This window comes from Carassius gibelio, chromosome B19 (assembly GCF_023724105.1).
Source record: "Carassius gibelio isolate Cgi1373 ecotype wild population from Czech Republic chromosome B19, carGib1.2-hapl.c, whole genome shotgun sequence".
NCBI lineage: Eukaryota > Metazoa > Chordata > Actinopteri > Cypriniformes > Cyprinidae > Carassius > Carassius gibelio.
Genome location: NC_068414.1, coordinates 3,295,735 through 3,320,497, shown reverse-complemented (window position 1 = coordinate 3,320,497; position 24,763 = coordinate 3,295,735). Strand labels below are relative to the sequence as shown.

At 47.0% G+C, this 24,763-nt stretch overlaps 14 non-coding genes across 14 annotated transcripts; 7 read left to right on the top strand and 7 right to left on the bottom strand.

Moving 5' to 3' along the window:
• Nucleotides 1-1,660: 1,660 nt before the first annotated feature.
• LOC127980587 (U5 spliceosomal RNA) lies at nucleotides 1,661-1,775 on the bottom strand. Its single transcript, XR_008159603.1, has one exon. It is a non-coding gene; the product is annotated as a U5 spliceosomal RNA (small nuclear RNA).
• A 1,393-nt stretch (nucleotides 1,776-3,168) lies between these two features.
• Nucleotides 3,169-3,283, bottom strand: LOC127980585 (U5 spliceosomal RNA). Its single transcript, XR_008159601.1, has one exon. It is a non-coding gene; the product is annotated as a U5 spliceosomal RNA (small nuclear RNA).
• A 1,383-nt stretch (nucleotides 3,284-4,666) lies between these two features.
• LOC127980584 (U5 spliceosomal RNA) lies at nucleotides 4,667-4,781 on the bottom strand. Its single transcript, XR_008159600.1, has one exon. It is a non-coding gene; the product is annotated as a U5 spliceosomal RNA (small nuclear RNA).
• Nucleotides 4,782-5,830: 1,049 nt separating this feature from the next.
• trnad-guc (transfer RNA aspartic acid (anticodon GUC)) lies at nucleotides 5,831-5,902 on the top strand. Its single transcript has one exon. It is a non-coding gene; the product is annotated as a tRNA-Asp (tRNA).
• Nucleotides 5,903-7,839: 1,937 nt separating this feature from the next.
• On the bottom strand, nucleotides 7,840-7,954 carry LOC127980583 (U5 spliceosomal RNA). The gene has a single exon (XR_008159599.1). It is a non-coding gene; the product is annotated as a U5 spliceosomal RNA (small nuclear RNA).
• A 1,049-nt stretch (nucleotides 7,955-9,003) lies between these two features.
• On the top strand, nucleotides 9,004-9,075 carry trnad-guc (transfer RNA aspartic acid (anticodon GUC)). The gene has a single exon. It is a non-coding gene; the product is annotated as a tRNA-Asp (tRNA).
• A 1,604-nt stretch (nucleotides 9,076-10,679) lies between these two features.
• trnad-guc (transfer RNA aspartic acid (anticodon GUC)) lies at nucleotides 10,680-10,751 on the top strand. Its single transcript has one exon. It is a non-coding gene; the product is annotated as a tRNA-Asp (tRNA).
• A 1,600-nt stretch (nucleotides 10,752-12,351) lies between these two features.
• trnad-guc (transfer RNA aspartic acid (anticodon GUC)) lies at nucleotides 12,352-12,423 on the top strand. Its single transcript has one exon. It is a non-coding gene; the product is annotated as a tRNA-Asp (tRNA).
• Nucleotides 12,424-14,372: 1,949 nt separating this feature from the next.
• On the bottom strand, nucleotides 14,373-14,487 carry LOC127980582 (U5 spliceosomal RNA). The gene has a single exon (XR_008159598.1). It is a non-coding gene; the product is annotated as a U5 spliceosomal RNA (small nuclear RNA).
• Nucleotides 14,488-15,542: 1,055 nt separating this feature from the next.
• Nucleotides 15,543-15,614, top strand: trnad-guc (transfer RNA aspartic acid (anticodon GUC)). Its single transcript has one exon. It is a non-coding gene; the product is annotated as a tRNA-Asp (tRNA).
• A 1,600-nt stretch (nucleotides 15,615-17,214) lies between these two features.
• On the top strand, nucleotides 17,215-17,286 carry trnad-guc (transfer RNA aspartic acid (anticodon GUC)). The gene has a single exon. It is a non-coding gene; the product is annotated as a tRNA-Asp (tRNA).
• A 1,949-nt stretch (nucleotides 17,287-19,235) lies between these two features.
• LOC127980581 (U5 spliceosomal RNA) lies at nucleotides 19,236-19,350 on the bottom strand. The gene has a single exon (XR_008159597.1). It is a non-coding gene; the product is annotated as a U5 spliceosomal RNA (small nuclear RNA).
• A 1,056-nt stretch (nucleotides 19,351-20,406) lies between these two features.
• Nucleotides 20,407-20,478, top strand: trnad-guc (transfer RNA aspartic acid (anticodon GUC)). Its single transcript has one exon. It is a non-coding gene; the product is annotated as a tRNA-Asp (tRNA).
• Nucleotides 20,479-24,080: 3,602 nt separating this feature from the next.
• On the bottom strand, nucleotides 24,081-24,195 carry LOC127980580 (U5 spliceosomal RNA). The gene has a single exon (XR_008159596.1). It is a non-coding gene; the product is annotated as a U5 spliceosomal RNA (small nuclear RNA).
• Nucleotides 24,196-24,763: the final 568 nt, after the last annotated feature.

Below are 24,763 nucleotides of genomic sequence, written 5' to 3'. Positions count from 1 at the left end.
AAAAAAAAAAGAGTCCAAACAATGACCCCTGCTACCGGTAGTGTTGCAAGTGTTATGCGACTTCAGCTAATGATGGGTCCATCCGAAATTATTCCATCCAAAAGTTTTGGGTGGAGGCACAGGTCACAGAGGGAGTTCTGCTTCGACGTCAGCCCGAGCCAAAGGACATGCGCACTGCTCTCTCCAACTGCTTGGAAGGCAGCTATGCTCACCACTATACCACCAACGCAGTCAGCAGTCAGCAACTTGCGCCGTCACTAAGAAGGCTCGAAGTGCACGAGTCGCCGATAGGGCTAGAGGAGCAGATGAGATCTTTGTTTGGACCCGTCACTAAAGAGAGCCTTCAAGAATTTGCATCCCGTCACGTACAAGAAAGCGCTGCCTTCCCATCCGGCTAAATAAACACGAAGTGGTCAAACGCAGAGAGTGCCTATAATAACCAAAAGCCCAATCAAGGCAATCTCTTTCTCATGTCTCTATCTGAAAAGTTGGATAAAATCTTATATGAAAAAAAAAGTCTTTTAAAGAAATCCCTTATTCCGAGGTCACCGTAGCCACCAGATCCAGTCTGTATCCGCTTCAGTCACCCGGATCCAGTCCGTATCCAGAGAAGATGGTGGATCAACACCTAGAAAGGACCTCTATGGCCCAGAAACACAGCGGAGACCGTGACAACTAGATGAGCCGCAGATACAAATCCCCTGTAAAGACCACCTGGACAAGACCACAGGAAACAGATGATTCTTCTGCACAGTCTGACATTCCTGCAGCCTGGAGCTAATCTACCTGTTTCGTCTGACAAGGGGAGAACTGTCTCCCCGACTGAGCCTGGTTTCTCACCGGGTTTTTTCTCCATCCTTTCACCGATCGAGTTTTGGTTTCTTGCCTCTGTCGCTTCTGGCAGGCGGAGCTGGGGACACTTCATGTACAGCGATATCGTTGACTTGATTGCAAATTATTGCACAGATACTATTTAAACTGAACTTAGCTGAATGATGTCATCAAAGAGTTCAATAACAAAATGCCTTTAACTGTCATTTTGCTTTTTGACGCACTGTGTTCCTAATAAATGTTGTTCAGTTGCATTGACACAATACTTTTTGTTTAAAGCGCAATTAAAAAAAAAAAAAAAAAAAAAAAAAAAGAGTCCAAACAATGACCCCTGCTACGGGTAGTGTTGCAAGTGTTATGCGACTTCAGCTAATGATGGGTCCATCCGAAATTATTCCATCCAAAAGTTTTGGGTGGAGGCACAGGTCACAGAGGGAGTTCTGCTTCGACGTCAGCCCGAGCCAAAGGACATGCGTTGGCCGGGAATCGAATCCGGGTCAACTGCTTGGAAGGCAGCTATGCTCACCACTATACCACCAACGCAGTCAGCAGTCAGCAACTTGCGCCGTCACTAAGAAGGCTCGAAGTGCACGAGTCGCCGATAGGGCTAGAGGAGCAGATGAGATCTTTGTTTGGAGCCGTCACTAAAGAGAGCCTTCAAGAATTTGCATCCCGTCACGTACAAGAAAGCGCTGCCTTCCCATCCGGCTAAATAAACACGAAGTGGTCAAACACAGAGAGTGCCTATTCAGACGATGACCAGTGGCAAGCCCTCTCGCAGCATGCTGCCCGGACGGTCAAACTGATTCTGCTCTTGACATTTCGATGTAGCTCTGCTGTGAGCAGAGCACCCAAAAATACAGGTCACTCGCAAAAGTTCCCCTCCACGGAAATCTTTAGTAAAAGGCGAAAGATTTATGCGACAATGAAGAGAAACTCGAGCTGTGTCTCCAAACCCTCGGGCCTGTGCGCTGCCTCTGTTAAACTACTACGCTCGCCAAGGGTCATCAAGGGTGACAATGCCTGCCCACATGTGTTTCGTCAGCACCCCCCCCCCCCACACTCCAAAAGGGAGGAGTAAAACTCAAAAAAGTCCTCTCGGTCCACCAATAACCAAAAGCCCAATCAAGGCAATCTCTTTCTCATGCCTCTATCTGAAAAGTTGGATAAAATCTTATATGAAAAAAAAAGTCTTTTAAAGAAATCCCTTATTCCGAGGTCACCGTAGCCACCAGATCCAGTCTGTATCCGCTTCAGTCACCCGGATCCAGTCCGTATCCAGAGAAGATGGTGGATCAACACCTAGAAAGGACCTCTATGGCCCAGAAACACAGCGGAGACCGTGACAACTAGATTAGCCGCAGATACAAATCCCCTGTAAAGACCACCTGGACAAGACCACAGGAAACAGATGATTCTTCTGCACAGTCTGACATTCCTGCAGCCTGGAGCTGATCTACCTGTTTCGTCTGACAAGGGGAGAACTGTCTCCCCGATTGAGCCTGGTTTCTCACCGGGTTTTTTCTCCATCCTTTCACCGATCGAGTTTTGGTTTCTTGCCTCTGTCGCTTCTGGCAGGCGGAGCTGGGGACACTTCATGTACAGCGATATCGTTGACTTGATTGCAAATTATTGCACAGATACTATTTAAACTGAACTTAGCTGAATGATGTCATCAAAGAGTTCAATAACGAAATGCCTTTAACTGTCATTTTGCTTTTTGACGCACTGTGTTCCTAATAAATGTTGTTCAGTTGCATTGACACAATACTTTTTGTTTAAAGCGCAATTAAAAAAAAAAAAAAAAAAAAAAAAAAAAAAAGAGTCCAAACAATGACCCCTGCTACGGGTAGTGTTGCAAGTGTTATGCGACTTCAGCTAATGATGGGTCCATCCGAAATTATTCCATCCAAAAGTTTTGGGTGGAGGCACAGGTCACAGAGGGAGTTCTGCTTCGACGTCAGCCCGAGCCAAAGGACATGCGTTGGCCGGGAATCGAATCCGGGTCAACTGCTTGGAAGGCAGCTATGCTCACCACTATACCACCAACGCAGTCAGCAGTCAGCAACTTGCGCCGTCACTAAGAAGGCTCGAAGTGCACGAGTCGCCGATAGGGCTAGAGGAGCAGATGAGATCTTTGTTTGGACCCGTCACTAAAGAGAGCCTTCAAGAATTTGCATCCCGTCACGTACAAGAAAGCGCTGCCTTCCCATCCGGCTAAATAAACACGAAATGGTCAAACGCAGAGAGTGCCTATTCAGACGATGACCAGTGGCAAGCCCTCTCGCAGCATGCTGCCGGACGGTCAAACTGATTCTGCTCTTGACATTTCGATGTAGCTCTGCTGTGAGCAGAGCACCCAAAAATACAGGTCACTCGCAAAAGTTCCCCTCCACGGAAATCTTTAGTAAAAGGCGAAAGATTTATGCGACAATGAAGAGAAACTCGAGCTGTGTCTCCAAACCCTCGGGCCTGTGCGCTGCCTCTGTTAAACTACTACGCTCGCCAAGGGTCATCAAGGGTGACAATGCCTGCCCACATGTGTTTCGTCAGCACCCCCCCCCCCCTACTCCAAAAGGGAGGAGTAAAACTCAAAAAAGTCCTCTCGGTCCACCAATAACCAAAAGCCCAATCAAGGCAATCTCTTTCTCATGCCTCTATCTGAAAAGTTGGATAAAATCTTATATGAAAAAAAAAGTCTTTTAAAGAAATCCCTTATTCCGAGGTCACCGTAGCCACCAGATCCAGTCTGTATCCGCTTCAGTCACCCGGATCCAGTCCGTATCCAGAGAAGATGGTGGATCAACACCTAGAAAGGACCTCTATGGCCCAGAAACACAGCGGAGACCGTGACAACTAGATGAGCCGCAGATACAAATCCCCTGTAAAGACCACCTGGACAAGACCACAGGAAACAGATGATTCTTCTGCACAGTCTGACATTCCTGCAGCCTGGAGCTGATCTACCTGTTTCGTCTGACAAGGGGAGAACTGTCTCCCCGATTGAGCCTGGTTTCTCACCGGGTTTTTTCTCCATCCTTTCACCGATCGAGTTTTGGTTTCTTGCCTCTGTCGCTTCTGGCAGGCGGAGCTGGGGACACTTCATGTACAGCGATATCGTTGACTTGATTGCAAATTATTGCACAGATACTATTTAAACTGAACTTAGCTGAATGATGTCATCAAAGAGTTCAATAACGAAATGCGTTTAACTGTCATTTTGCTTTTTGACGCACTGTGTTCCTAATAAATGTTGTTCAGTTGCATTGACACAATACTTTTTGTTTAAAGCGCAATTAAAAAAAAAAAAAAAAAAAAAAGAGTCCAAACAATGACCCCTGCTACGGGTAGTGTTGCAAGTGTTATGCGACTTCAGCTAATGATGGGTCCATCCGAAATTATTCCATCCAAAAGTTTTGGGTGGAGGCACAGGTCACAGAGGGAGTTCTGCTTCGACGTCAGCCCGAGCCAAAGGACATGCGTTGGCCGGGAATCGAATCCGGGTCAACTGCTTGGAAGGCAGCTATGCTCACCTCTATACCACCAACGCAGTCAGCATTTAGCAACTTGCGCCGTTACTAAGAAGGCTCGAAGTGCACGAGTCGCCGATAGGGCTAGAGGAGCAGATGAGATCTTTGTTTGGACCCGTCACTAAAGAGAGCCTTCAAGAATTTGCATCCCGTCACGTACAAGAAAGCACTGCCTTCCCATCCGGCTAAATAAACACGAAGTGGTCAAACGCAGAGAGTGCCTATTCAGACGATGACCAGTGGCAAGCCCTCTCGCAGCATGCTGCCGGACGGTCAAACTGATTCTGCTCTTGACATTTCGATGTAGCTCTGCTGTGAGCAGAGCACCCAAAAATACAGGTCACTCGCAAAAGTTCCCCTCCACGGAAATCTTTAGTAAAAGGCGAAAGATTTATGCGACAATGAAGAGAAACTCGAGCTGTGTCTCCAAACCCTCGGGCCTGTGCGCTGCCTCTGTTAAACTACTACGCTCGCCAAGGGTCATCAAGGGTGACAATGCCTGCCCACATGTGTTTCGTCAGCACCCCCCCCCCCCCCACTCCAAAAGGGAGGAGTAAAACTCAAAAAAGTCCTCTCGGTCCACCAATAACCAAAAGCCCAATCAAGGCAATCTCTTTCTCATGCCTCTATCTGAAAAGTTGGATAAAATCTTATATGAAAAAAAAAGTCTTTTAAAGAAATCCCTTATTCGGAGGTCACCGTAGCCACCAGATCCAGTCTGTATCCGCTTCAGTCACCCGGATCCAGTCCGTATCCAGAGAAGATGGTGGATCAACACCTAGAAAGGACCTCTATGGCCCAGAAACACAGCGGAGACCGTGACAACTAGATGAGCCGCAGATACAAATCCCCTGTAAAGACCACCTGGACAAGACCACAGGAAACAGATGATTCTTCTGCACAGTCTGACATTCCTGCAGCCTGGAGCTAATCTACCTGTTTCGTCTGACAAGGGGAGAACTGTCTCCCCGACTGAGCCTGGTTTCTCACCGGGTTTTTTCTCCATCCTTTCACCGATCGAGTTTTGGTTTCTTCCCTCTGTCGCTTCTGGCAGGCGGAGCTGGGGACACTTCATGTACAGCGATATCGTTGACTTGATTGCAAATTATTGCACAGATACTATTTAAACTGAACTTAGCTGAATGATGTCATCAAAGAGTTCAATAACGAAATGCCTTTAACTGTCATTTTGCTTTTTGACGCACTGTGTTCCTAATTAATGTTGTTCAGTTGCATTGACGCAATACTTTCTGTTTAAAGCGCAATTTAAAAAAAAAAAAAAAAAAAAGAGTCCAAACAATGACCCCTGCTACGGGTAGTGTTCCAAGTGTTATGCGACTTCAGCTAATGATGGGTCCATCAGAAATTTTACGGTGCTAGGGCTGGGTCTGCATCAGAAGAAGCCATGCATTGTTTAGGTATGTCAGTGCAGTGCCGTCAGTAACGGGAGAAACGACAGCATGCATGGCTCCTCGTTAGTATAGTGGACAGTATCTCCGCCTGTCACGCGGAAGACCGGGGTTCGATTCCCCGACGGGGAGAGCTGGTTCTTTTCGTCTTCCGAATGATCCATCCAAAATGTTTGGTTGGAGTCGCAGGTCACAGAAGGAGTTCTGCTTCGACGTCAGCCCGAGCCAAAGGACATGCGTTGGCCGGGAATCGAACCCGGGTCAACTGCTTGGAAGGCAGCTATGCTCACCACTATACCACCAACGCAGGCGGAAGTCAGTAGCTTTTTGACGCACTGTGTTCCTAATAAATGTTGTTCAGTTGCATTGACACAATACTTTTTGTTTAAAGCGCAATAAAAAAAAAAAAAAAAAAAAAAAAAGAGTCCAAACAATGACCCCTGCTACCGGTAGTGTTGCAAGTGTTATGCGACTTCAGCTAATGATGGGTCCATCCGAAATTATTCCATCCAAAAGTTTTGGGTGGAGGCACAGGTCACAGAGGGAGTTCTGCTTCGACGTCAGCCCGAGCCAAAGGACATGCGCACTGCTCTCTCCAACTGCTTGGAAGGCAGCTATGCTCACCACTATACCACCAACGCAGTCAGCAGTCAGCAACTTGCGCCGTCACTAAGAAGGCTCGAAGTGCACGAGTCGCCGATAGGGCTAGAGGAGCAGATGAGATCTTTGTTTGGACCCGTCACTAAAGAGAGCCTTCAAGAATTTGCATCCCGTCACGTACAAGAAAGCGCTGCCTTCCCATCCGGCTAAATAAACACGAAGTGGTCAAACGCAGAGAGTGCCTATAATAACCAAAAGCCCAATCAAGGCAATCTCTTTCTCATGTCTCTATCTGAAAAGTTGGATAAAATCTTATATGAAAAAAAAAGTCTTTTAAAGAAATCCCTTATTCCGAGGTCACCGTAGCCACCAGATCCAGTCTGTATCCGCTTCAGTCACCCGGATCCAGTCCGTATCCAGAGAAGATGGTGGATCAACACCTAGAAAGGACCTCTATGGCCCAGAAACACAGCGGAGACCGTGACAACTAGATGAGCCGCAGATACAAATCCCCTGTAAAGACCACCTGGACAAGACCACAGGAAACAGATGATTCTTCTGCACAGTCTGACATTCCTGCAGCCTGGAGCTAATCTACCTGTTTCGTCTGACAAGGGGAGAACTGTCTCCCCGACTGAGCCTGGTTTCTCACCGGGTTTTTTCTCCATCCTTTCACCGATCGAGTTTTGGTTTCTTGCCTCTGTCGCTTCTGGCAGGCGGAGCTGGGGACACTTCATGTACAGCGATATCGTTGACTTGATTGCAAATTATTGCACAGATACTATTTAAACTGAACTTAGCTGAATGATGTCATCAAAGAGTTCAATAACGAAATGCCTTTAACTGTCATTTTGCTTTTTGACGCACTGTGTTCCTAATAAATGTTGTTCAGTTGCATTGACACAATACTTTTTGTTTAAAGCGCAATTAAAAAAAAAAAAAAAAAAAAAAAAAGAGTCCAAACAATGACCCCTGCTACGGGTAGTGTTGCAAGTGTTATGCGACTTCAGCTAATGATGGGTCCATCCGAAATTATTCCATCCAAAAGTTTTGGGTGGAGGCACAGGTCACAGAGGGAGTTCTGCTTCGACGTCAGCCCGAGCCAAAGGACATGCGTTGGCCGGGAATCGAATCCGGGTCAACTGCTTGGAAGGCAGCTATGCTCACCACTATACCACCAACGCAGTCAGCAGTCAGCAACTTGCGCCGTCACTAAGAAGGCTCGAAGTGCACGAGTCGCCGATAGGGCTAGAGGAGCAGATGAGATCTTTGTTTGGACCCGTCACTAAAGAGAGCCTTCAAGAATTTGCATCCCGTCACGTACAAAAAAGCGCTGCCTTCCCATCCGGCTAAATAAACACGAAGTGGTCAAACGCAGAGAGTGCCTATTCAGACGATGACCAGTGGCAAGCCCTCTCGCAGCATGCTGCCGGACGGTCAAACTGATTCTGCTCTTGACATTTCGATGTAGCTCTGCTGTGAGCAGAGCACCCAAAAATACAGGTCACTCGCAAAAGTTCCCCTCCACGGAAATCTTTAGTAAAAGGCGAAAGATTTATGCGACAATGAAGAGAAACTCGAGCTGTGTCTCCAAACCCTCGGGCCTGTGCGCTGCCTCTGTTAAACTACTACGCTCGCCAAGGGTCATCAAGGGTGACAATGCCTGCCCACATGTGTTTCGTCAGCACCCCCCCCCCCCACTCCAAAAGGGAGGAGTAAAACTCAAAAAAGTCCTCTCGGTCCACCAATAACCAAAAGCCCAATCAAGGCAATCTCTTTCTCATGCCTCTATCTGAAAAGTTGGATAAAATCTTATATGAAAAAAAAAGTCTTTTAAAGAAATCCCTTATTCCGAGGTCACCGTAGCCACCAGATCCAGTCTGTATCCGCTTCAGTCACCCGGATCCAGTCCGTATCCAGAGAAGATGGTGGATCAACACCTAGAAAGGACCTCTATGGCCCAGAAACACAGCGGAGACCGTGACAACTAGATGAGCCGCAGATACAAATCCCTTGTAAAGACCACCTGGACAAGACCACAGGAAACAGATGATTCTTCTGCACAGTCTGACATTCCTGCAGCCTGGAGCTGATCTACTGGTTTCGTCTGACAAGGGGAGAACTGTCTCCCCGACTGAGCCTGGTTTCTCACCGGGTTTTTTCTCCATCCTTTCACCGATCGAGTTTTGGTTTCTTCCCTCTGTCGCTTCTGGCAGGCGGAGCTGGGGACACTTCATGTACAGCGATATCGTTGACTTGATTGCAAATTATTGCACAGATACTATTTAAACTGAACTTAGCTGAATGATGTCATCAAAGAGTTCAATAACGAAATGCCTTTAACTGTCATTTTGCTTTTTGACGCACTGTGTTCCTAATTAATGTTGTTCAGTTGCATTGACGCAATACTTTCTGTTTAAAGCGCAATTTAAAAAAAAAAAAAAAAAAAAAAGAGTCCAAACAATGACCCCTGCTACGGGTAGTGTTCCAAGTGTTATGCGACTTCAGCTAATGATGGGTCCATCAGAAATTTTACGGTGCTAGGGCTGGGTCTGCATCAGAAGAAGCCATGCATTGTTTAGGTATGTCAGTGCAGTGCCGTCAGTAACGGGAGAAACGACAGCATGCATGGCTCCTCGTTAGTATAGTGGACAGTATCTCCGCCTGTCACGCGGAAGACCGGGGTTCGATTCCCCGACGGGGAGAGCTGGTTCTTTTCGTCTTCCGAATGATCCATCCAAAATGTTTGGTTGGAGTCGCAGGTCACAGAAGGAGTTCTGCTTCGACGTCAGCCCGAGCCAAAGGACATGCGTTGGCCGGGAATCGAACCCGGGTCAACTGCTTGGAAGGCAGCTATGCTCACCACTATACCACCAACGCAGGCGGAAGTCAGTAGCTTTTTGACGCACTGTGTTCCTAATAAATGTTGTTCAGTTGCATTGACACAATACTTTTTGTTTAAAGCGCAATTAAAAAAAAAAAAAAAAAAAAAAAAGAGTCCAAACAATGACCCCTGCTACCGGTAGTGTTGCAAGTGTTATGCGACTTCAGCTAATGATGGGTCCATCCGAAATTATTCCATCCAAAAGTTTTGGGTGGAGGCACAGGTCACAGAGGGAGTTCTGCTTCGACGTCAGCCCGAGCCAAAGGACATGCGCACTGCTCTCTCCAACTGCTTGGAAGGCAGCTATGCTCACCACTATACCACCAACGCAGTCAGCAGTCAGCAACTTGCGCCGTCACTAAGAAGGCTCGAAGTGCACGAGTCGCCGATAGGGCTAGAGGAGCAGATGAGATCTTTGTTTGGACCCGTCACTAAAGAGAGCCTTCAAGAATTTGCATCCCGTCACGTACAAGAAAGCGCTGCCTTCCCATCCGGCTAAATAAACACGAAGTGGTCAAACGCAGAGAGTGCCTATAATAACCAAAAGCCCAATCAAGGCAATCTCTTTCTCATGTCTCTATCTGAAAAGTTGGATAAAATCTTATATGAAAAAAAAAGTCTTTTAAAGAAATCCCTTATTCCGAGGTCACCGTAGCCACCAGATCCAGTCTGTATCCGCTTCAGTCACCCGGATCCAGTCCGTATCCAGAGAAGATGGTGGATCAACACCTAGAAAGGACCTCTATGGCCCAGAAACACAGCGGAGACCGTGACAACTAGATGAGCCGCAGATACAAATCCCCTGTAAAGACCACCTGGACAAGACCACAGGAAACAGATGATTCTTCTGCACAGTCTGACATTCCTGCAGCCTGGAGCTAATCTACCTGTTTCGTCTGACAAGGGGAGAACTGTCTCCCCGACTGAGCCTGGTTTCTCACCGGGTTTTTTCTCCATCCTTTCACCGATCGAGTTTTGGTTTCTTGCCTCTGTCGCTTCTGGCAGGCGGAGCTGGGGACACTTCATGTACAGCGATATCGTTGACTTGATTGCAAATTATTGCACAGATACTATTTAAACTGAACTTAGCTGAATGATGTCATCAAAGAGTTCAATAACGAAATGCCTTTAACTGTCATTTTGCTTTTTGACGCACTGTGTTCCTAATAAATGTTGTTCAGTTGCATTGACACAATACTTTTTGTTTAAAGCGCAATTAAAAAAAAAAAAAAAAAAAAAAAAAAGAGTCCAAACAATGACCCCTGCTACGGGTAGTGTTGCAAGTGTTATGCGACTTCAGCTAATGATGGGTCCATCAGAAATTTTACGGTGCTAGGGCTGGGTCTGCGTCAGAAGAAGCCATGCATTGTTTAGGTTTGTCAGTGCAGTGCCGTCAGTAAGGGGAGAAACGGCAGCATGCATGGCTCCTCGTTAGTATAGTGGACAGTATCTCCGCCTGTCACGCGGAAGACCGGGGTTCGATTCCCCGACGGGGAGAGCTGGTTCTTTTCGTCTTCCGAATGATCCATCCAAAATGTTTGGTTGGAGTCGCAGGTCACAGAAGGAGTTCTGCTTCGACGTCAGCCCGAGCCAAAGGACATGCGTTAGCCGGGAATCGAACCCGGGTCAACTGCTTGGAAGGCAGCTATGCTCACCACTATACCACCAACGCAGGCGGAAGTCAGTAGCTTTTTGACGCACTGTGTTCCTAATAAATGTTGTTCAGTTGCATTGACACAATACTTTTTGTTTAAAGCGCAATTAAAAAAAAAAAAAAAAAAAAAAAGAGTCCAAACAATGACCCCTGCTACCGGTAGTGTTGCAAGTGTTATGCGACTTCAGCTAATGATGGGTCCATCCGAAATTATTCCATCCAAAAGTTTTGGGTGGAGGCACAGGTCACAGAGGGAGTTCTGCTTCGACGTCAGCCCGAGCCAAAGGACATGCGCACTGCTCTCTCCAACTGCTTGGAAGGCAGCTATGCTCACCACTATACCACCAACGCAGTCAGCAGTCAGCAACTTGCGCCGTCACTAAGAATGCTCGAAGTGCACGAGTCGCCGATAGGGCTAGAGGAGCAGATGAGATCTTTGTTTGGACCCGTCACTAAAGAGAGCCTTCAAGAATTTGCATCCCGTCACGTACAAGAAAGCGCTGCCTTCCCATCCGGCTAAATAAACACGAAGTGGTCAAACGCAGAGAGTGCCTATAATAACCAAAAGCCCAATCAAGGCAATCTCTTTCTCATGCCTCTATCTGAAAAGTTGGATAAAATCTTATATGAAAAAAAAAGTCTTTTAAAGAAATCCCTTATTCCGAGGTCACCGTAGCCACCAGATCCAGTCTGTATCCGATTCAGTCACCCGGATCCAGTCCGTATCCAGAGAAGATGGTGGATCAACACCTAGAAAGGACCTCTATGGCCCAGAAACACAGCGGAGACCGTGACAACTAGATGAGCCGCAGATACAAATCCCCTGTAAAGACCACCTGGACAAGACCACAGGAAACAGATGATTCTTCTGCACAGTCTGACATTCCTGCAGCCTGGAGCTAATCTACCTGTTTCGTCTGACAAGGGGAGAACTGTCTCCCCGACTGAGCCTGGTTTCTCACCGGGTTTTTTCTCCATCCTTTCACCGATCGAGTTTTGGTTTCTTCCCTCTGTCGCTTCTGGCAGGCGGAGCTGGGGACACTTCATGTACAGCGATATCGTTGACTTGATTGCAAATTATTGCACAGATACTATTTAAACTGAACTTAGCTGAATGATGTCATCAAAGAGTTCAATAACGAAATGCCTTTAACTGTCATTTTGCTTTTTGACGCACTGTGTTCCTAATTAATGTTGTTCAGTTGCATTGACGCAATACTTTCTGTTTAAAGCGCAATTTAAAAAAAAAAAAAAAAAAAAAAGAGTCCAAACAATGACCCCTGCTACGGGTAGTGTTCCAAGTGTTATGCGACTTCAGCTAATGATGGGTCCATCAGAAATTTTACGGTGCTAGGGCTGGGTCTGCATCAGAAGAAGCCATGCATTGTTTAGGTATGTCAGTGCAGTGCCGTCAGTAACGGGAGAAACGACAGCATGCATGGCTCCTCGTTAGTATAGTGGACAGTATCTCCGCCTGTCACGCGGAAGACCGGGGTTCGATTCCCCGACGGGGAGAGCTGGTTCTTTTCGTCTTCCGAATGATCCATCCAAAATGTTTGGTTGGAGTCGCAGGTCACAGAAGGAGTTCTGCTTCGACGTCAGCCCGAGCCAAAGGACATGCGTTGGCCGGGAATCGAACCCGGGTCAACTGCTTGGAAGGCAGCTATGCTCACCACTATACCACCAACGCAGGCGGAAGTCAGTAGCTTTTTGACGCACTGTGTTCCTAATAAATGTTGTTCAGTTGCATTGACACAATACTTTTTGTTTAAAGCGCAATTAAAAAAAAAAAAAAAAAAAAAAAAAGAGTCCAAACAATGACCCCTGCTACGGGTAGTGTTGCAAGTGTTATGCGACTTCAGCTAATGATGGGTCCATCCGAAATTATTCCATCCAAAAGTTTTGGGTGGAGGCACAGGTCACAGAGGGAGTTCTGCTTCGACGTCAGCCCGAGCCAAAGGACATGCGTTGGCCGGGAATCGAATCCGGGTCAACTGCTTGGAAGGCAGCTATGCTCACCACTATACCACCAACGCAGTCAGCAGTCAGCAACTTGCGCCGTCACTAAGAAGGCTCGAAGTGCACGAGTCGCCGATAGGGCTAGAGGAGCAGATGAGATCTTTGTTTGGACCCGTCACTAAAGAGAGCCTTCAAGAATTTGCATCCCGTCACGTACAAGAAAGCGCTGCCTTCCCATCCGGCTAAATAAACACGAAGTGGTCAAACGCAGAGAGTGCCTATAATAACCAAAAGCCCAATCAAGGCAATCTCTTTCTCATGTCTCTATCTGAAAAGTTGGATAAAATCTTATATGAAAAAAAAAGTCTTTTAAAGAAATCCCTTATTCCGAGGTCACCGTAGCCACCAGATCCAGTCTGTATCCGCTTCAGTCACCCGGATCCAGTCCGTATCCAGAGAAGATGGTGGATCAACACCTAGAAAGGACCTCTATGGCCCAGAAACACAGCGGAGACCGTGACAACTAGATGAGCCGCAGATACAAATCCCCTGTAAAGACCACCTGGACAAGACCACAGGAAACAGATGATTCTTCTGCACAGTCTGACATTCCTGCAGCCTGGAGCTAATCTACCTGTTTCGTCTGACAAGGGGAGAACTGTCTCCCCGACTGAGCCTGGTTTCTCACCGGGTTTTTTCTCCATCCTTTCACCGATCGAGTTTTGGTTTCTTGCCTCTGTCGCTTCTGGCAGGCGGAGCTGGGGACACTTCATGTACAGCGATATCGTTGACTTGATTGCAAATTATTGCACAGATACTATTTAAACTGAACTTAGCTGAATGATGTCATCAAAGAGTTCAATAACGAAATGCCTTTAACTGTCATTTTGCTTTTTGACGCACTGTGTTCCTAATAAATGTTGTTCAGTTGCATTGACACAATACTTTTTGTTTAAAGCGCAATTAAAAAAAAAAAAAAAAAAAAAAAAAGAGTCCAAACAATGACCCCTGCTACGGGTAGTGTTGCAAGTGTTATGCGACTTCAGCTAATGATGGGTCCATCCGAAATTATTCCATCCAAAAGTTTTGGGTGGAGGCACAGGTCACAGAGGGAGTTCTGCTTCGACGTCAGCCCGAGCCAAAGGACATGCGTTGGCCGGGAATCGAATCCGGGTCAACTGCTTGGAAGGCAGCTATGCTCACCACTATACCACCAACGCAGTCAGCAGTCAGCAACTTGCGCCGTCACTAAGAAGGCTCGAAGTGCACGAGTCGCCGATAGGGCTAGAGGAGCAGATGAGATCTTTGTTTGGACCCGTCACTAAAGAGAGCCTTCAAGAATTTGCATCCCGTCACGTACAAGAAAGCGCTGCCTTCCCATCCGGCTAAATAAACACGAAGTGGTCAAACGCAGAGAGTGCCTATTCAGACGATGACCAGTGGCAAGCCCTCTCGCAGCATGCTGCCGGACGGTCAAACTGATTCTGCTCTTGACATTTCGATGTAGCTCTGCTGTGAGCAGAGCACCCAAAAATACAGGTCACTCGCAAAAGTTCCCCTCCACGGAAATCTTTAGTAAAAGGCGAAAGATTTATGCGACAATGAAGAGAAACTCGAGCTGTGTCTCCAAACCCTCGGGCCTGTGCGCTGCCTCTGTTAAACTACTACGCTCGCCAAGGGTCATCAAGGGTGACAATGCCTGCCCACATGTGTTTCGTCAGCACCCCCCCCCCCCCCCACTCCAAAAGGGAGGAGTAAAACTCAAAAAAGTCCTCTCGGTCCACCAATAACCAAAAGCCCAATCAAGGCAATCTCTTTCTCATGCCTCTATCTGAAAAGTTGGATAAAATCTTATATGAAAAAAAAAGTCTTTTAAAGAAATCCCTTATTCCGAGGTCACCGTAGCCACCAGATCCAGTCTGTATCCGCTTCAGTCACCCGGATCCAGTCCGTATCCAGAGAAGATGGTGGATCAACACCTAGAAAGGACCTCTATGGCCCAGAAACACAGCGGAGACCGTGACAACTAGATGAGCCGCAGATACAAATCCCTTGTAAAGACCACCTGGACAAGACCACAGGAAACAGATGATTCTTCTGCACAGTCTGACATTCCTGCAGCCTGGAGCTGATCTACTGGTTTCGTCTGACAAGGGGAGAACTGTCTCCCCGACTGAGCCTGGTTTCTCACCGGGTTTTTTCTCCATCCTTTCACCGATCGAGTTTTGGTTTCTTCCCTCTGTCGCTTCTGGCAGGCGGAGCTGGGGACACTTCATGTACAGCGATATCGTTGACTTGATTGCAAATTATTGCACAGATACTATTTAAACTGAACTTAGCTGAATGATGTCATCAAAGAGTTCAATAACGAAATGCCTTTAACTGTCATTTTGCTTTTTGACGCACTGTGTTCCTAATAAATGTTGTTCAGTTGCATTGACACAATACTTTTTGTTTAAAGCGCAATTAAAAAAAAAAAAAAAAAAAAAAAAAAGAGTCCAAACAATGACCCCTGCTACGGGTAGTGTTGCAAGTGTTATGCGACTTCAGCTAATGATGGGTCCATCAGAAATTTTACGGTGCTAGGGCTGGGTCTGCGTCAGAAGAAGCCATGCATTGTTTAGGTATGTCAGTGCAGTGCCGTCAGTAAGGGGAGAAACGGCAGCATGCATGGCTCCTCGTTAGTATAGTGGACAGTATCTCCGCCTGTCACGCGGAAGACCGGGGTTCGATTCCCCGACGGGGAGAGCTGGTTCTTTTCGTCTTCCGAATGATCCATCCAAAATGTTTGGTTGGAGTCGCAGGTCACAGAAGGAGTTCTGCTTCGACGTCAGCCCGAGCCAAAGGACATGCGTTAGCCGGGAATCGAACCCGGGTCAACTGCTTGGAAGGCAGCTATGCTCACCACTATACCACCAACGCAGGCGGAAGTCAGTAGCTTTTTGACGCACTGTGTTCCTAATAAATGTTGTTCAGTTGCATTGACACAATACTTTTTGTTTAAAGCGCAATTAAAAAAAAAAAAAAAAAAAAAAAGAGTCCAAACAATGACCCCTGCTACCGGTAGTGTTGCAAGTGTTATGCGACTTCAGCTAATGATGGGTCCATCCGAAATTATTCCATCCAAAAGTTTTGGGTGGAGGCACAGGTCACAGAGGGAGTTCTGCTTCGACGTCAGCCCGAGCCAAAGGACATGCGCACTGCTCTCTCCAACTGCTTGGAAGGCAGCTATGCTCACCACTATACCACCAACGCAGTCAGCAGTCAGCAACTTGCGCCGTCACTAAGAATGCTCGAAGTGCACGAGTCGCCGATAGGGCTAGAGGAGCAGATGAGATCTTTGTTTGGACCCGTCACTAAAGAGAGCCTTCAAGAATTTGCATCCCGTCACGTACAAGAAAGCGCTGCCTTCCCATCCGGCTAAATAAACACGAAGTGGTCAAACGCAGAGAGTGCCTATAATAACCAAAAGCCCAATCAAGGCAATCTCTTTCTCATGCCTCTATCTGAAAAGTTGGATAAAATCTTATATGAAAAAAAAAGTCTTTTAAAGAAATCCCTTATTCCGAGGTCACCGTAGCCACCAGATCCAGTCTGTATCCGATTCAGTCACCCGGATCCAGTCCGTATCCAGAGAAGATGGTGGATCAACACCTAGAAAGGACCTCTATGGCCCAGAAACACAGCGGAGACCGTGACAACTAGATGAGCCGCAGATACAAATCCCCTGTAAAGACCACCTGGACAAGACCACAGGAAACAGATGATTCTTCTGCACAGTCTGACATTCCTGCAGCCTGGAGCTAATCTACCTGTTTCGTCTGACAAGGGGAGAACTGTCTCCCCGACTGAGCCTGGTTTCTCACCGGGTTTTTTCTCCATCCTTTCACCGATCGAGTTTTGGTTTCTTCCCTCTGTCGCTTCTGGCAGGCGGAGCTGGGGACACTTCATGTACAGCGATATCGTTGACTTGATTGCAAATTATTGCACAGATACTATTTAAACTGAACTTAGCTGAATGATGTCATCAAAGAGTTCAATAACGAAATGCCTTTAACTGTCATTTTGCTTTTTGACGCACTGTGTTCCTAATTAATGTTGTTCAGTTGCATTGACGCAATACTTTCTGTTTAAAGCGCAATTTAAAAAAAAAAAAAAAAAAAAAAGAGTCCAAACAATGACCCCTGCTACGGGTAGTGTTCCAAGTGTTATGCGACTTCAGCTAATGATGGGTCCATCAGAAATTTTACGGTGCTAGGGCTGGGTCTGCATCAGAAGAAGCCATGCATTGTTTAGGTATGTCAGTGCAGTGCCGTCAGTAACGGGAGAAACGACAGCATGCATGGCTCCTCGTTAGTATAGTGGACAGTATCTCCGCCTGTCACGCGGAAGACCGGGGTTCGATTCCCCGACGGGGAGAGCTGGTTCTTTTCGTCTTCCGAATGATCCATCCAAAATGTTTGGTTGGAGTCGCAGGTCACAGAAGGAGTTCTGCTTCGACGTCAGCCCGAGCCAAAGGACATGCGTTGGCCGGGAATCGAACCCGGGTCAACTGCTTGGAAGGCAGCTATGCTCACCACTATACCACCAACGCAGGCGGAAGTCAGTAGCTTTTTGACGCACTGTGTTCCTAATAAATGTTGTTCAGTTGCATTGACACAATACTTTTTGTTTAAAGCGCAATTAAAAAAAAAAAAAAAAAAAAAAAAAGAGTCCAAACAATGACCCCTGCTACGGGTAGTGTTGCAAGTGTTATGCGACTTCAGCTAATGATGGGTCCATCCGAAATTATTCCATCCAAAAGTTTTGGGTGGAGGCACAGGTCACAGAGGGAGTTCTGCTTCGACGTCAGCCCGAGCCAAAGGACATGCGTTGGCCGGGAATCGAATCCGGGTCAACTGCTTGGAAGGCAGCTATGCTCACCACTATACCACCAACGCAGTCAGCAGTCAGCAACTTGCGCCGTCACTAAGAAGGCTCGAAGTGCACGAGTCGCCGATAGGGCTAGAGGAGCAGATGAGATCTTTGTTTGGACCCGTCACTAAAGAGAGCCTTCAAGAATTTGCATCCCGTCACGTACAAGAAAGCGCTGCCTTCCCATCCGGCTAAATAAACACGAAGTGGTCAAACGCAGAGAGTGCCTATAATAACCAAAAGCCCAATCAAGGCAATCTCTTTCTCATGTCTCTATCTGAAAAGTTGGATAAAATCTTATATGAAAAAAAAAGTCTTTTAAAGAAATCCCTTATTCCGAGGTCACCGTAGCCACCAGATCCAGTCTGTATCCGCTTCAGTCACCCGGATCCAGTCCGTATCCAGAGAAGATGGTGGATCAACACCTAGAAAGGACCTCTATGGCCCAGAAACACAGCGGAGACCGTGACAACTAGATGAGCCGCAGATACAAATCCCCTGTAAAGACCACCTGGACAAGACCACAGGAAACAGATGATTCTTCTGCACAGTCTGACATTCCTGCAGCCTGGAGCTAATCTACCTGTTTCGTCTGACAAGGGGAGAACTGTCTCCCCGACTGAGCCTGGTTTCTCACCGGGTTTTTTCTCCATCCTTTCACCGATCGAGTTTTGGTTTCTTGCCTCTGTCGCTTCTGGCAGGCGGAGCTGGGGACACTTCATGTACAGCGATATCGTTGACTTGATTGCAAATTATTGCACAGATACTATTTAAACTGAACTTAGCTGAATGATGTCATCAAAGAGTTCAATAACGAAATGCCTTTAACTGTCATTTTGCTTTTTGACGCACTGTGTTCCTAATAAATGTTGTTCAGTTGCATTGACACAATACTTTTTGTTTAAAGCGCAATTAAAAAAAAAAAAAAAAAAAAAAAAAGAGTCCAAACAATGACCCCTGCTACGGGTAGTGTTGCAAGTGTTATGCGACTTCAGCTAATGATGGGTCCATCCGAAATTATTCCATCCAAAAGTTTTGGGTGGAGGCACAGGTCACAGAGGGAGTTCTGCTTCGACGTCAGCCCGAGCCAAAGGACATGCGTTGGCCGGGAATCGAATCCGGGTCAACTGCTTGGAAGGCAGCTATGCTCACCACTATACCACCAACGCAGTCAGCAGTCAGCAACTTGCGCCGTCACTAAGAAGGCTCGAAGTGCACGAGTCGCCGATAGGGCTAGAGGAGCAGATGAGATCTTTGTTTGGACCCGTCACTAAAGAGAGCCTTCAAGAATTTGCATCCCGTCACGTACAAGAAAGCGCTGCCTTCCCATCCGGCTAAATAAACACGAAGTGGTCAAACGCAGAGAGTGCCTATTCAGACGATGACCAGTGGCAAGCCCTCTCGCAGCATGCTGCCGGACGGTCAAACTGATTCTGCTCTTGACATTTCGATGTAGCTCTGCTGTGAGCAGAGCACCCAAAAATACAGGTCACTCGCAAAAGTTCCCCTCCACGGAAATCTTTAGTAAAAGGCGAAAGATTTATGCGACAATGAAGAGAAACTCGAGCTGTGTCTCCAAACCCTCGGGCCTGTGCGCTGCCTCTGTTAAACTACTACGCTCGCCAAGGGTCATCAAGGGTGACAATGCCTGCCCACATGTGTTTCGTCAGCACCCCCCCCCCCCCCCCACTCCAAAAGGGAGGAGTAAAACTCAAAAAAGTCCTCTCGGTCCACCAATAACCAAAAGCCCAATCAAGGCAATCTCTTTCTCATGCCTCTATCTGAAAAGTTGGATAAAATCTTATATGAAAAAAAAAGTCTTTTAAAGAAATCCCTTATTCCGAGGTCACCGTAGCCACCAGATCCAGTCTGTATCCGCTTCAGTCACCCGGATCCAGTCCGTATCCAGAGAAGATGGTGGATCAACACCTAGAAAGGACCTCTATGGCCCAGAAACACAGCGGAGACCGTGACAACTAGATGAGCCGCAGATACAAATCCCTTGTAAAGACCACCTGGACAAGACCACAGGAAACAGATGATTCTTCTGCACAGTCTGACATTCCTGCAGCCTGGAGCTGATCTACTGGTTTCGTCTGACAAGGGGAGAACTGTCTCCCCGACTGAGCCTGGTTTCTCACCGGGTTTTTTCTCCATCCTTTCACCGATCGAGTTTTGGTTTCTTCCCTCTGTCGCTTCTGGCAGGCGGAGCTGGGGACACTTCATGTACAGCGATATCGTTGACTTGATTGCAAATTATTGCACAGATACTATTTAAACTGAACTTAGCTGAATGATGTCATCAAAGAGTTCAATAACGAAATGCCTTTAACTGTCATTTTGCTTTTTGACGCACTGTGTTCCTAATAAATGTTGTTCAGTTGCATTGACACAATACTTTTTGTTTAAAGCGCAATTAAAAAAAAAAAAAAAAAAAAAAAAAAGAGTCCAAACAATGACCCCTGCTACGGGTAGTGTTGCAAGTGTTATGCGACTTCAGCTAATGATGGGTCCATCAGAAATTTTACGGTGCTAGGGCTGGGTCTGCGTCAGAAGAAGCCATGCATTGTTTAGGTATGTCAGTGCAGTGCCGTCAGTAAGGGGAGAAACGGCAGCATGCATGGCTCCTCGTTAGTATAGTGGACAGTATCTCCGCCTGTCACGCGGAAGACCGGGGTTCGATTCCCCGACGGGGAGAGCTGGTTCTTTTCGTCTTCCGAATGATCCATCCAAAATGTTTGGTTGGAGTCGCAGGTCACAGAAGGAGTTCTGCTTCGACGTCAGCCCGAGCCAAAGGACATGCGTTAGCCGGGAATCGAACCCGGGTCAACTGCTTGGAAGGCAGCTATGCTCACCACTATACCACCAACGCAGGCGGAAGTCAGTAGCTTTTTGACGCACTGTGTTCCTAATAAATGTTGTTCAGTTGCATTGACACAATACTTTTTGTTTAAAGCGCAATTAAAAAAAAAAAAAAAAAAAAAAAGAGTCCAAACAATGACCCCTGCTACCGGTAGTGTTGCAAGTGTTATGCGACTTCAGCTAATGATGGGTCCATCCGAAATTATTCCATCCAAAAGTTTTGGGTGGAGGCACAGGTCACAGAGGGAGTTCTGCTTCGACGTCAGCCCGAGCCAAAGGACATGCGCACTGCTCTCTCCAACTGCTTGGAAGGCAGCTATGCTCACCACTATACCACCAACGCAGTCAGCAGTCAGCAACTTGCGCCGTCACTAAGAATGCTCGAAGTGCACGAGTCGCCGATAGGGCTAGAGGAGCAGATGAGATCTTTGTTTGGACCCGTCACTAAAGAGAGCCTTCAAGAATTTGCATCCCGTCACGTACAAGAAAGCGCTGCCTTCCCATCCGGCTAAATAAACACGAAGTGGTCAAACGCAGAGAGTGCCTATAATAACCAAAAGCCCAATCAAGGCAATCTCTTTCTCATGCCTCTATCTGAAAAGTTGGATAAAATCTTATATGAAAAAAAAAGTCTTTTAAAGAAATCCCTTATTCCGAGGTCACCGTAGCCACCAGATCCAGTCTGTATCCGATTCAGTCACCCGGATCCAGTCTGTATCCAGAGAAGATGGTGGATCAACACCTAGAAAGGACCTCTATGGCCCAGAAACACAGCGGAGACCGTGACAACTAGATGAGCCGCAGATACAAATCCCCTGTAAAGACCACCTGGACAAGACCACAGGAAACAGATGATTCTTCTGCACAGTCTGACATTCCTGCAGCCTGGAGCTGATCTACTGGTTTCGTCTGACAAGGGGAGAACTGTCTCCCCGACTGAGCCTGGTTTCTCACCGGGTTTTTTCTCCATCCTTTCACCGATCGAGTTTTGGTTTCTTCCCTCTGTCGCTTCTGGCAGGCGGAGCTGGGGACACTTCATGTACAGCGATATCGTTGACTTGATTGCAAATTATTGCACAGATACTATTTAAACTGAACTTAGCTGAATGATGTCATCAAAGAGTTCAATAACGAAATGCCTTTAACTGTCATTTTGCTTTTTGACGCACTGTGTTCCTAATTAATGTTGTTCAGTTGCATTGACGCAATACTTTCTGTTTAAAGCGCAATTTAAAAAAAAAAAAAAAAAAAAAAGAGTCCAAACAATGACCCCTGCTACGGGTAGTGTTCCAAGTGTTATGCGACTTCAGCTAATGATGGGTCCATCAGAAATTTTACGGTGCTAGGGCTGGGTCTGCGTCAGAAGAAGCCATGCATTGTTTAGGTATGTCAGTGCAGTGCCGTCAGTAACGGGAGAAACGACAGCATGCATGGCTCCTCGTTAGTATAGTGGACAGTATCTCCGCCTGTCACGCGGAAGACCGGGGTTCGATTCCCCGACGGGTAGAGCTGGTTCTTTTCGTCTTCCGAATGATCCATCCAAAATGTTTGGTTGGAGTCGCAGGTCACAGAAGGAGTTCTGCTTCGACGTCAGCCCGAGCCAAAGGACATGCGTTGGCCGGGAATCGAACCCGGGTCAACTGCTTGGAAGGCAGCTATGCTCACCACTATACCACCAACGCAGGCGGAAGTCAGTAGCTTTTTGACGCACTGTGTTCCTAATAAATGTTGTTCAGTTGCATTGACACAATACTTTTTGTTTAAAGCGCAATTAAAAAAAAAAAAAAAAAAAAAAAGAGTCCAAACAATGACCCCTGCTACCGGTAGTGTTGCAAGTGTTATGCGACTTCAGCTAATGATGGGTCCATCCGAAATTATTCCATCCAAAAGTTTTGGGTGGAGGCACAGGTCACAGAGGGAGTTCTGCTTCGACGTCAGCCCGAGCCAAAGGACATGCGCACTGCTCTCTCCAACTGCTTGGAAGGCAGCTATGCTCACCACTATACCACCAACACAGTCAGCAGTCAGCAACTTGCGCCGTCACTAAGAAGGCTCGAAGTGCACGAGTCGCCGATAGGGCTAGAGGAGCAGATGAGATCTTTGTTTGGACCCGTCACTAAAGAGAGCCTTCAAGAATTTGCATCCCGTCACGTACAAGAAAGCGCTGCCTTCCCATCCGGCTAAATAAACACGAAGTGGTCAAACGCAGAGAGTGCCTATAATAACCAAAAGCCCAATCAAGGCAATCTCTTTCTCATGTCTCTATCTGAAAAGTTGGATAAAATCTTATATGAAAAAAAAAGTCTTTTAAAGAAATCCCTTATTCCGAGGTCACCGTAGCCACCAGATCCAGTCTGTATCCGCTTCAGTCACCCGGATGCAGTCCGTATCCAGAGAAGATGGTGGATCAACACCTAGAAAGGACCTCTATGGCCCAGAAACACAGCGGAGACCGTGACAACTAGATGAGCCGCAGATACAAATCCCCTGTAAAGACCACCTGGACAAGACCACAGGAAACAGATGATTCTTCTGCACAGTCTGACATTCCTGCAGCCTGGAGCTAATCTACCTGTTTCGTCTGACAAGGGGAGAACTGTCTCCCCGACTGAGCCTGGTTTCTCACCGGGTTTTTTCTCCATCCTTTCACCGATCGAGTTTTGGTTTCTTGCCTCTGTCGCTTCTGGCAGGCGGAGCTGGGGACACTTCATGTACAGCGATATCGTTGACTTGATTGCAAATTATTGCACAGATACTATTTAAACTGAACTTAGCTGAATGATGTCATCAAAGAGTTCAATAACAAAATGCCTTTAACTGTCATTTTGCTTTTTGACGCACTGTGTTCCTAATAAATGTTGTTCAGTTGCATTGACACAATACTTTTTGTTTAAAGCGCAATTAAAAAAAAAAAAAAAAAAAGAGTCCAAACAATGACCCCTGCTACGGGTAGTGTTGCAAGTGTTATGCGACTTCAGCTAATGATGGGTCCATCCGAAATTATTCCATCCAAAAGTTTTGGGTGGAGGCACAGGTCACAGAGGGAGTTCTGCTTCGACGTCAGCCCGAGCCAAAGGACATGCGTTGGCCGGGAATCGAATCCGGGTCAACTGCTTGGAAGGCAGCTATGCTCACCACTATACCACCAACGCAGTCAGCAGTCAGCAACTTGCGCCGTCACTAAGAAGGCTCGAAGTGCACGAGTCGCCGATAGGGCTAGAGGAGCAGATGAGATCTTTGTTTGGAGCCGTCACTAAAGAGAGCCTTCAAGAATTTGCATCCCGTCACGTACAAGAAAGCGCTGCCTTCCCATCCGGCTAAATAAACACGAAGTGGTCAAACACAGAGAGTGCCTATTCAGACGATGACCAGTGGCAAGCCCTCTCGCAGCATGCTGCCGGACGGTCAAACTGATTCTGCTCTTGACATTTCGATGTAGCTCTGCTGTGAGCAGAGCACCCAAAAATACAGGTCACTCGCAAAAGTTCCCCTCCACGGAAATCTTTAGTAAAAGGCGAAAGATTTATGCGACAATGAAGAGAAACTCGAGCTGTGTCTCCAAACCCTCGGGCCTGTGCGCTGCCTCTGTTAAACTACTACGCTCGCCAAGGGTCATCAAGGGTGACAATGCCTGCCCACATGTGTTTCGTCAGCACCCCCCCCCCCACTCCAAAAGGGAGGAGTAAAACTCAAAAAAGTCCTCTCGGTCCACCAATAACCAAAAGCCCAATCAAGGCAATCTCTTTCTCATGCCTCTATCTGAAAAGTTGGATAAAATCTTATATGAAAAAAAAAGTCTTTTAAAGAAATCCCTTATTCCGAGGTCACCGTAGCCACCAGATCCAGTCTGTATCCGCTTCAGTCACCCGGATCCAGTCCGTATCCAGAGAAGATGGTGGATCAACACCTAGAAAGGACCTCTATGGCCCAGAAACACAGCGGAGACCGTGACAACTAGATTAGCCGCAGATACAAATCCCCTGTAAAGACCACCTGGACAAGACCACAGGAAACAGATGATTCTTCTGCACAGTCTGACATTCCTGCAGCCTGGAGCTGATCTACCTGTTTCGTCTGACAAGGGGAGAACTGTCTCCCCGATTGAGCCTGGTTTCTCACC